The following is a 10,822-nucleotide window of genomic DNA, read 5'->3' on the forward strand; positions in this document are numbered from 1 at the left end:
CTGAAAGTTCCTTGGTCTTCCCTCACAATTACATGATGGCTGCTGCAGTTCCAGCCATCCCATCTGTATTTACAGCAGATAGAGGAGGAGCTCTCTGTTTTGTTTACCATAAAGGCATAAGATTTCTCAGAACCCCACAGCATCTACCTTCCTAGGCTTCTTTTTATATCTCATGGGTTAGAACAAGGTCATATGCTCACCCTTATCTGGAAGAAAGACCACGGAAGTGAATATTTAACACATTTAGCATGGATAGTGAGAAATAACCAGGCAGAAGGGAGTTGGGAGGGCCTTGTGGGTAGCCAACTAATGGAATCTGCCACATGCAGCCTTAAAGAAATGTGCTTGCCCTCTCCACTTGAAGTTCTAGCATCTAGCCACAGAAATACCCCTTCAAAAACACTGCTGTAGCCAAAATCTCTTGAGGAAAAACAAAAACAAAACAGGTAAGCTAAACTCCTCAATTTTGAGCATGAACATCTATGCGACACTCAAGTCTTCTCTGGTTCTCCCCATTCTTTTTAAAAAAATTTTTTTAAATGTTTTTATTTATTTTTAAAGAAAGAGAGAGAGAGCACAAGCAGGGGAGGGGCAGAGAGAGAGGGAGACACAGAATCCCAAGCAGGCTCCAGGCTCTGAGCTGTCAGCACAGAGCCCGACACGGGGCTCGAACCCACAGACAGTGAGATCATGACCTGAGCCGAGGTCGGACGCTCAACCGACTGAGCCACCCAGGCACCCCTGGTTCTCCCCATTCTTGAGAATAGCTCCTGGTCCCAACCATGAGGTGAAGAGCAGGACTCTTGGGACGCTGAAACTTATCCTGCATCAGCTGTCCACTGACATATTCTAGAATGTTTCTAGGGCAGCCAGACTTCCTCTCCACCAGTTCTTCAACAGGGTGCAACGGAATTACGAATTCACATCGCCGGAGGCATAGCTTCCTTCCCTCTTTGAAACACAAGGACCCCAGACCCCCTAAGCCCAGCCTCCCTTCCTCTTGCGTTCAGCCAAGCAAGCCTCCTCAGCCAAGAGTCACTTTGTGCCATTGTTGCTGGCAGGAAACCGAGCAGGAAATTGACCCAGAGTCCAACTGGCCGGTTTCTCATAATAACCTCTTTTCAAACTCCTCCTATCTTTCATTTCCATTTCCCACGTTCTCTCACTTCTTCTCACCCAAAATGGGTTCCAAGAAGTCTCAGGAGTCTCTTTCTTGGTTTTACATTTTCAATGAGCTCCATCGACTTCCCTTTATCCCCTCCAGTTATGGTCTCGTCTGTTGGTTGGCAATGGCACCAGTTTCTATGGAGTCATACGTAGCATATTTTAAATGTCTGCAGCCCTCCAAGTATCATCATTGTAATGGGGCAATGTGCTCTTCTAGAATGAGAAATGAATGCAGTGTCCAGCTCTGCCCTAATTAGCATGGGATCCTGAATAGAAGGAGTGTTTGCATTAAGAAGGGTCTTGGGCAGGGGGCGCCTGATTCTCCCGCCAGTGCAGGACTCTGATGGGAATCCTCAGACAAAGGACCATTTCAAGAGGCAGCAGATTTCACTTGGGGAAACTTGACATTGTAAGAAAGTTCAGTGCTCTTAGGACTGACATTTTTGAGTGTGGACGCGGGTGTCCACTATCCTCATTTTTTCAGATGGAAAAAGCAAGTCTTCTAAAGCCCATTGTTATGCTGATTGAAACCTTGTGTTCTCCTTTCTATCGCCACTCCCCATCCGTGGGAAGGATTTATTCATTCATTCATTCCTGCATTTATGCACTCACTGACTCATTCAGGATGCTTTTATTGAATGCTGCCTATAAGCTAAGCTCTGTGCCCTGCATCTAGGACAGAAAGATGAAAATACATAGTCCCGCTCCCAAGGAATTTATAATCCAGACGGGAGACATCCCTGATGACAGTAACAACACAATCTAATGATGACCATGATGTTGGGGTAGCGGGTGGCTTATAGGTGGTTTCAGCAGTTAGGCAGGGGTTATCCAACTGGGCTAAGTCCTTCCAGAAGGGTTTTGACATCATCTCAGAGCACAGATAATGTCATTGTAAATAGGGCCCTCAATGGGTGACAGAGTTGACCACTGTCTCAATGACAAAAGAGAAAAGCACAATTCTATCTGACTCAGTGTTGCTGGCCTTGGCCCTACAAAGCCTCCTATGTTCTCAATTTCACGCTTTCCTGACTTTAGGTCTCACCTCCTCTTTACCTAACCACCCCCCCCCCCACACACACACACAGGGTGTGTATAATGGATTGTGGGAACAGAAGAGAAGGAATACATAGGTGTCCCAGGAAGGGGTGGGATGATTCTAGGTGGGGAGTAAAGGATGAGAAGTCACCATGTTGGTTAACAAGAAGGAGGCATTTCTGGAAGAGGGAGATGTGAAGGTAAGGGGGTCAGTGTATTCTGGAAACAGGAAGCAGTTAAGTACCATTCAAGCTCCATGTGTGGCCGGGATGGGGGAGCAGGGATGACAGGAGGGAAGGTGAAGCAGCTCACCAGGGTCTTAGGAAGGATCGAGTAAAGTCTACCATGCTTGGTCCTGTCTCAGTTCCTGAGACCCCCTCCCCCAGATAAATGCAATGCTTTCTTATTTTCCATGGGTGAATCCTCAAGTATACTCACATAAATATCAAAGCTCCCCAAATATACATTTTAAAGTATTCACCAACCCGAAAACCCCAGAATGGTTCGTATGGCCAAGTGGCTCTTAGCAAAGCACTGAGGCACTTGATCCAAACTTTTCTACAGGAGGCATCATGAGTTGGAAACAACTGACCCATTAGGAGGGGTGCTAATGACCCATAGTCCCTCACAGCTGCACCACGAGGACCTTGCCTCATTCAGAGTAGAAGACCCCCTCTGCTTCCCACACAGAATTCCTACTCTCTAGGTACTGTTTCCAAGCCTTGCATGGACTTGCCTGAGTCCACATATTACTGTGTGTTGTGGTTCCCTTAATAACAAGTTCTGAGCCTATAAATTTCTGGAAAGCAGGAACCGTGTCCTAATCGCTGTGTCTCTCCCAAAGCATAACACAGGGCCTGGCATACAGTAAAAGTCCAGGAAATGTTTGTCAAACTAAGCTGAACTTTGAGAGCATCACAGGAGGGCACTGGTGGGAGTACAAAGCAGCATGAGTACTATGATCAAAAGAACCACAGCCAAAGAACGATGGTAGAAAATACCAGCATAGAGATGGCCAGTTTGGCACCCTAGTGCGTGCTTAAAAGGATGGAAAGGCTGACTCAAAGTTGTTACGTGCAAAAGGGCTATTCCAGGAGATCTTCAGGTAAAACTGGATCCAGGAGCTCAAACAGTAGTACCGGGATTCAGTCTCTATCTCTTGTTCTCTGGCTGAATTCATTCACAGTCTCTATGTGAGGGAAGGGATTGATGGCAGGTCGAGACTCCCGCCGTCCAGGTCTGTGTACAGTTAGAAAGAACACACACTCTCAACTCTTCCAGCAAAAGTGGTGTTGATTATCATCAACTCTGACGGCACACTTCTCGCCCTGAACCAGTCACTGTGGCTGGGGAATAAGATGCTTAGATGTTATAGCTATAAGATAAAGATAACTTCAGGGGTGCCTGGGTGGCTCAGTCGGTTGGGTGTTCAACTTCAGCTCAGGTCATGATCTCACAGCTCATGGCTTCGCGCCCTGCGTCAGGATCTGTGCTAATGGCTCAGAGCCTGGAACCGGCTTCGGATTCTGTGTCTCCCTCTCTCTCTGCCCCTCCCCCACTCACACTCTGTCTCTCTCTCTCTCTCTCTTTCTCTGTCAATTTCCTTTTCTGTGAAATGAAATTTTACATTAATTCTGTAAAATGAAATTTACATTAATCTCTGTGGGCCCCTCCAGCTCCAGCTCTCCCTCTTCAATCATCTCTCTTGGGTAAATTACCTCCCAAGTTCCGACCTTATGGTGACAGCACCCTGGAGACCTGTCTGCCCTGGTCCGTACCCCGGGCACAGCCATCCCCACCTCTAGGCACACGAATGTGATCCCAGGTGCCGTGACAAGCCTGAAGCCTGGACGTTTGGGTTGAGTTGGGTTGGGGGTTTTGCCCCTGGGGTTTCCCGGAAGCTGCTGCCAGTCCTGGGGGCCTTGAGGCCCAAGGAAGCATGGCTCCAAGTAGAGAATTTCCAGACTAAGGAGGTTTGCTGATGTTTGCACAAACATTGAAGCTGAGCCATTGGAAAAATGTCTGAGGTTTTCTGACTCAGGAGCAGGCTGAGTAACTGGTAAGTTGGAGGATTTCAGGGTTGATCAAGGAAGACACAGGACCACAAGGGGCAGTGACACACAACAAGCCTTACTAGACGGCCCTGGGACAATGCTGAATGAGGAGGAGAGGTCATCCCAGCAAGAGACCTTCCAGAGACGGAGGCAAGAAGCGACCACCCAGAAGGGGACCAGACCATGAAAACTCCCAGGGGCAGAGAGGGTGCTTACATATCCAGATGACCTTACTCAGCAGTAAGGTGGGGGATGGCTCTGGGTGAGGGAGTTCCAGAAGGCAGCAGCGATGTGGTGGTCTTTCATAGGGTTTGTCTAATCTCTGGTGACCTGATGTTGAGTGCAGTTTCGTGGGGTATGCAAAGTAAGTAGGCCCTAAATAGCTAAAAATAGATGTATCTGGGTTATATTTTAAGCAATTGGATGTATAAAAATTTAAGTTTGGCATTGGCAGGCTTCGGGCTAACAGTCTTAGTCTGCTGTGAATAAACAACCAACTGGAAACATTTGGGGCCAATACGCTAAGGCCGTATTTGGCCCATTTACACAACAGTGAGATCCAGCTGAAAACGTCTCCTGGACCAGGATGCACTGACTAGCTAGGCCAGGCGTAAAAGTCACACTGGTTGATGTTGAAATTATCCCCAGAAAACCTAGTCCTCCGGGGATAGTGAAAGTTCTCACTGTGATTTTCTTTCAAGGGATTAAGTAAATAATAACCCTTTAAGTAGGAGTGGAACTTCATCCTTTTTAAAGCGCTGGCATATTTGATTCTTGCAATACCCTCAGAAAGAATTAGAATAGGAATGCTCCCCTCTGCCCCCCCACCCCCACCCCTACCCCCAGGCATTTCACATGTGAGGACACAGGCTCAGACAGACTTGGGGACAGAGCTGAGCTCAGAACCCCTAAACTGCTGCCCACTCTGCTTTGCCAGATGGTTAGCACCCGGAAGACTGCTCATCGAGGCTGAGAGGGCAGCTCCGGACCTTTCTGCCTGGGGTTCCTGCCTTGCACAGACGGACAGATTCATCTCATGACTGTGGGCCATTTTGTCCACTGACCCGCCTTTTTTCCTGATAGAAATGCGCAATTTTACAACAGAAGTTGAAGACAAAGTACCAGTGAAGTCTTTGCTTTGTCTCATTGAAGTTCTCAGCCGACGAGTTCTTAAGATCAGTTAGGCACTTTACGGATGGGGACACTGAGGACCAAGAGAGGAAGTGCCCTGCCCAAGGCCATGCGGCTCGGGGCCCTACAAGGCCTTTCCACGGCGGGCCACGATCCAGCCTTGAGCCCCGCCCTCGCTGAGCTGCTCTGGGACCTGCCTGCCGGGCCCAAGTTTTAAGATCCAAACCAGGAATGGACTGCTTGCTACCTTGGAAAGTGAGATTTTATTGTGGGATTAAGAAGCCGGTCACACTTTTTCAATCACAATCAGGACTGACACCCCAGGATTGCCGGCTCATTTAAACCAGGTGCAGGCTTTGTGACCAGTTCTCCAAGGAGCAGACACGCCCGGGCTATCCTATGACTGCCTTGCTCATTTTCCCAACCTCTTTCAGGCTTAGAAGTTTTAGGAGGCCATCCACACTGCCAGGGGCCAGGGAGAAGCGGAGAGGCCACGGGGGTAGCAATGTGCTGCGGCATCATCCGAGCCATGCAATCGCTGACGGCCCTGGGTCTGTTCCCTTCCAATGGGAGAAAGACCCGTTTTCCTCCAGCATCAGGAGATTCTCGCAGCCAATGCGAGGCCAGACCCCAGTGACTCACCCCACAGTGTGTAGTTTCTCAAGCAGATGTTCCGGGACCACATGAAAGCTGGCAGGGTATTACTATCTGGTTTAATGTTCCTTCTTTTGTTACCATTCGTGATATAAGGAGGGGGTGGGGGGGACTGGGGCAGGGTTGGGGATTGAAGGAAGCATCCGTTTACAGTCCGGGGTGGGGGGGCCCTTCTCCCAGGCAGCTCGGCCCTTGTTGGCCCTCGTGGGGTGGCAGGAGACGGCAGTGCTTCCCAGGAGCAAATCTGGGGGCTCCCCCTCTTCTTCTTGCTTTTCCATCCAGAAGGTTAATTTCACTGGAATTCATTGCAGTTCAGTGAATGGGGCCAGCAGTGGAGAGGAAGGGAACAGCTCCATGGCAACTAGCTTATAAACCTTCAGGCCCCCGGCGGCCTCCCGGGGACTCCTTGCCCTCTCGAGACCCTGAACATGAACCAAGTCTCACACTTCCAACCCCTGGGATGGAGACTCAGCCGGGAAATGTGGGTTAAGTCAGGAAATAGGATGGACCCTCTTTCCCCCACTTCAAGATACACTTCGTACGTTTTTCAAATTATTTTGTATATTCTTACTAAACTTTCAGATGTTAAAAAAAAAAAAGAACAGTACAATGAATCTCCACATACACATCACCCAGCTTGCATAATTATCCATATTAAGCATTTCTGAAATTGGGACACATTTAGGGTCAGTAGATATGTTTAATGTACCTTTCCCCCCAACCAAAGTTATTTTTTAAATCAACGGAGGTTTTTGACAGCTGGTCAGGGACGAAGGAGTTGATGCAAATGAACGGGGAAGGAAGTCAACGGGGAAACAACCTTGCCCTTGAGCAAGTTTCCTTATACTATTAACCACCCAAGAGCCTTTTGGCTATTTTCTTCCCATTGGCTTTGGGCTTTGAAGGGTTTTTCCTACTAAATGCCATTTATTATCGTGTTCTCCGGTTTAAAAATAATTAAAAACGAATTGCAACATATACACAAATGTTCATAGCAATAGTGTGCACAATAGACAGAAGCATAGTAACAACCCAAATGTCTGCTGACAGACGAATGGATAAAGGAAATGTGGTGAAGTCGTGCAATGGAAGAAGAGGCTTAGAAAGGAAGGCCATTCTGACACATGCTAGAACAGAGATGAACCTCATTCAGGGAACCTCTGTTTCCCTCATTCAGAGAGAAACAAGCCAGACACAAAAGGAAATACATTGCATGATTCCACTTATGTGAGGTTTCCAGTATAGTTAAGTTCGTAGAGACAGAGGTCGGGTAGGGGCCCCTAGGGGCTGGGGGCAGGGGAGGATGGGGAGTTACTGGGTACAGAATTTCTGGTTGGGGTCACGAAAATATTCTGGAAATGGATAATGATGATCGCTATACAACATTGTGAATGTACTTAATGCTACTAAATATCCACTTAAAAATGGTAAATTTTATGTTCTGTGTGTTTTATCACAATACATTTCTTTTTTTTTTTATTTTTTTTAATGTTTATTCATTTTTTGAGAGACAGAGAGAGAGCATGAGTTGGGGAGGGGCAGAGAGAGAGGGAGACACAGAATCCGAAGCAAGTTCCAGGCTTTGAACTGACAGTGCAGAGCCGGACGCAGGGCTCAAACCCAACCGTGAGATCATGACCTGAGCCGAAGTCGGACGCTTAACCGACTGAGCCACCCAGGCGCCCCAATAGATTTCCTTTTTTTTTGGTTTCAAACCCAACCCCTCTCACACTCTGTCTCTGTTTCTGAAAAATGAATAAACCTTAAAAAAATTAAAATAAAAAAAGGGAAAATTATGAAGGATTTCTAAGTGGTGACAGCAGAGCATTAAACCAAATGTGGGCCTTTCTGAGCACGTGACTGTGTGACCGCCCAGGTCATATGCCCTGGAAGCCGCTCTGACAGACTGGCACTGGAGACACAGAGGCAGATAGAACTGGGGTCTGCTGGCCAGGAGCGTGGGCAGCCCCAGACCCCAAGACTCCTCACTCTGACACTGGCGGCTGGAAGAGCTCCTGATGGGCATGTCCCAACTTGGGTTGGAGGCCTGGTTCCATCTCCTGTTCTAGGTCTTGTCCTTCCCTGCAGTGAAGGTCATCATGTTCAGCTGGCGTAACTTCCTCCCCGTTGATGCAAGAATCAAACGAGAAAATGCCACGTCCTGGTCCCTACGAGAGCATCAGGGTGGTGCAAATAGAAGCCATTGCGATCAGAGTGCAAATGGCACAGGGAGGTGTTCCCTGGTGCCCCTGCCCTTTGCAAGGTGACAAGCTCTCTGGGCTGAGAGTGTTGGCAGTAGGAGAGTCAGAAGCAGAAATACTGATAAGGAGCAACGATCACGGGATCAGCCCACGCCTCACCCCCTTCCCAGGAGGAGGGTCTGGAGTTTCTCATTCTGGAATTACCCATGGTAAGGAGGAGCCTCTTGACTTCCAGACTTTTGTTTTCAGTCTCTGCTTGTAAACAGAGATGTCAGCTCTGTGGGCTGTCACAGCTCTGCCCAGACTGCCATTCAACCAGCCTTCCTCAAGGTGCCTAGCATGGGACAGGTTGCTGGCCGTTCCCTTTCAGCAATGGCCCTGAGAAAGCTTAGAGCCACTTTTGTGGCCCCTCCTCCAGCTCCAGGGGCCGATCCCTCTTGGCTTTCAATTTCTTTTTCTTCCTTTCATTGTCTCTGGACCTTCTTGGGTGTGTATAGACACTCCTTGAGAAACTGTCAGGAAATATCACTATGTAAATAAAAACAAAAAACAGAGGCGCCTGGGTGGCTCAGTGGGTTAAGCGTCCGACTTCAGCTCAGGTCGTGATCTCGTGGTCCGTGAGTTCGAGCCCCGCGTTAGGCTCTGTCTGTGCTGACAGCTCAGAGCCTGGAGCCTGTTTCAGATTCTGTGTCTCCCTCTCTCTCTGTCCCTCCCCCGTTCATGCTCTGTCTCTCCCTGTCTCAAAAATAAATAAATGTTAAAAAAAATTTTTTTAAATAAATAAAAATAAAAACAAAAAACAAGGACAATGATAGCTCTTGTCCTAACTAAATGTAGAAATAGGTAAATTCCTAACAGACCATAGCCTTTGCTCATGTGACAGTGACATGCACATCACTGTCATCAAATAACTTTAATCTAATCACGTGCGTGGCTTTTGAGCCCTGGTTTCTCCTTGTGTCAAGCAGGGATAATATTTACTACTTGCTCAGAGGTGTTGTAGAGACCAAATGAAATTTGCTTTAGAAAATCCAAAAACCCCAGGCAGGTGAAACTCACAAAGATGGACCCTGACAGCATATTGGGCACAGAGATTCCCTGAGTGTTGCTTATGCCACCCCACAGGACTGAAGGTTAATGGCTGAATGGATGCAGCAAGTCAGGAGGGCTCTTAGCAAAGCTACATTCTACTCCAGAATATTCTAAGTCTGTTTTCCTTCTAGATCTTCCAGCAAGATGTTTGTCCTATGGTTTTGAGCACCTGGCCCCCTGGTTTGAGGAGCCCTGCCTTCAAGTCACATCAGGATTGAGGGCCGCTGTCATACTGCCTGTGTTGGAATTGACTTTAAAATACTTTGGTGTAGGGTGCCTGGGTGGCCCAGTTGGTTAAGTGTCTGACTTAATTTCAGCTCAGGTCACGATCTCACAGTTCATGGGTTCGGGCCCCGCGTCGGGCTCTGTGCTGACAGCTCCGAGCTTGGAGCCTGCTTTGGATTCTGTGTCTCCCTCTCTCTCTGCCCCTCCCCCACTCATGCTCTGTCTCTCTGTCTCTCGAAAATGAATAAACTTTAAAAATAAAACAAGGGGCGCCTGGGTGGCGCAGTTGGTTGAGCGTCCGACTTCAGCCAGGTCACGATCTCGCGGTCCGTGAGTTTGAGCCCCGCGTCGGGCTCTGGGCTGATGGCTCAGAGCCTGGAGCCTGTTTCCGATTCTGTGTCTCCCTCTCTCTCTGCCCCTCCCCCGTTCATGCTCTGTCTCTCTCTGTCCCAAAAATAAATAAACGTTGGAAAAAAAAATTAAAAAAAAATAATAAATATAAAAATAAAACAAAAAAACCCTTTGATATAAATAGTATGCTGTATGTATGTGAAAATTAAGTTATACATGTATTTGCTTAGAATAGGTAATAGATTCACATGGTTAAAAATCAAAACGGTAGGGGTGCCTGGGTGGCTCAGTTGGTTGAATGTCTGACTCTTGATATCAGCTCAGGTCATGATCAAGGTCATGGGATTAAGTCCCAAGACGGGCTCTTTGAGGAGCATAGAGCCTGATTAAAATTCTTCCCAGGGGCACACGGGTAGCTCAGTCGGTTAAGTGTCTGACTCTTAATTTCAGCTCAGGTCCTGATCTCACAGTTCATGGGTTCAAGCCCCAATGCCAGGCTCTGCACTGACACAGAGGAGCCTGCTTAGAATTCTCTCTCTCCTCTCTTTCTGCCCCTCCCATGGATATACACATACTCTCTGTCAAAATAAATAAACATTAAAAAAAAAAAAAAGAGTCTCTCTCTCTCTCTCTCTCTCTCTCTCTCCCTCTCCCCCTCTTTCCTGCTGGCACCACTCTCCCCACCCACGCCGCCCCCCCCAAAAAAAAAATCAAAACACATTATAGTAAAAAGTTTATCTTCCACTCCTATCCTATTGGCCGCATTTCCAATCCCATTTCCCACCCCTACCTCTAGAGGTAACTCATTCGTGTCTGGTGTTTCCTTCCAAAGACTTTTTGCAATTAGAAGCAAGTGCACATATTAACTCTTATTCCACTCTACCTCCATGTACACAAAACGTGGGCTAC

General features: G+C 47.8%; 1 long non-coding RNA gene across 2 annotated transcripts; it reads left to right on the forward strand.

The window, feature by feature from the left end:
• The first annotated feature begins 5,977 nt into the window (after window positions 1–5,977).
• On the forward strand, window positions 5,978–9,671 carry LOC121032938 (uncharacterized). Of its 2 annotated transcripts, XR_005791606.1 has the most exons (4): window positions 5,978–6,088; window positions 6,356–6,582; window positions 8,114–8,454; window positions 9,469–9,671. It is a non-coding gene; the product is annotated as an uncharacterized LOC121032938 (long non-coding RNA). The 2 variants fall into 2 exon arrangements; XR_005791605.1 differs by lacking the exon at window positions 5,978–6,088 and having other exon boundaries at window positions 6,221–6,582.
• Window positions 9,672–10,822: the final 1,151 nt, after the last annotated feature.

The sequence above is a fragment of the Herpailurus yagouaroundi genome, unplaced genomic scaffold, assembly GCF_014898765.1.
Source record: "Herpailurus yagouaroundi ecotype Mexico unplaced genomic scaffold, PumYag 142, whole genome shotgun sequence".
NCBI lineage: Eukaryota > Metazoa > Chordata > Mammalia > Carnivora > Felidae > Herpailurus > Herpailurus yagouaroundi.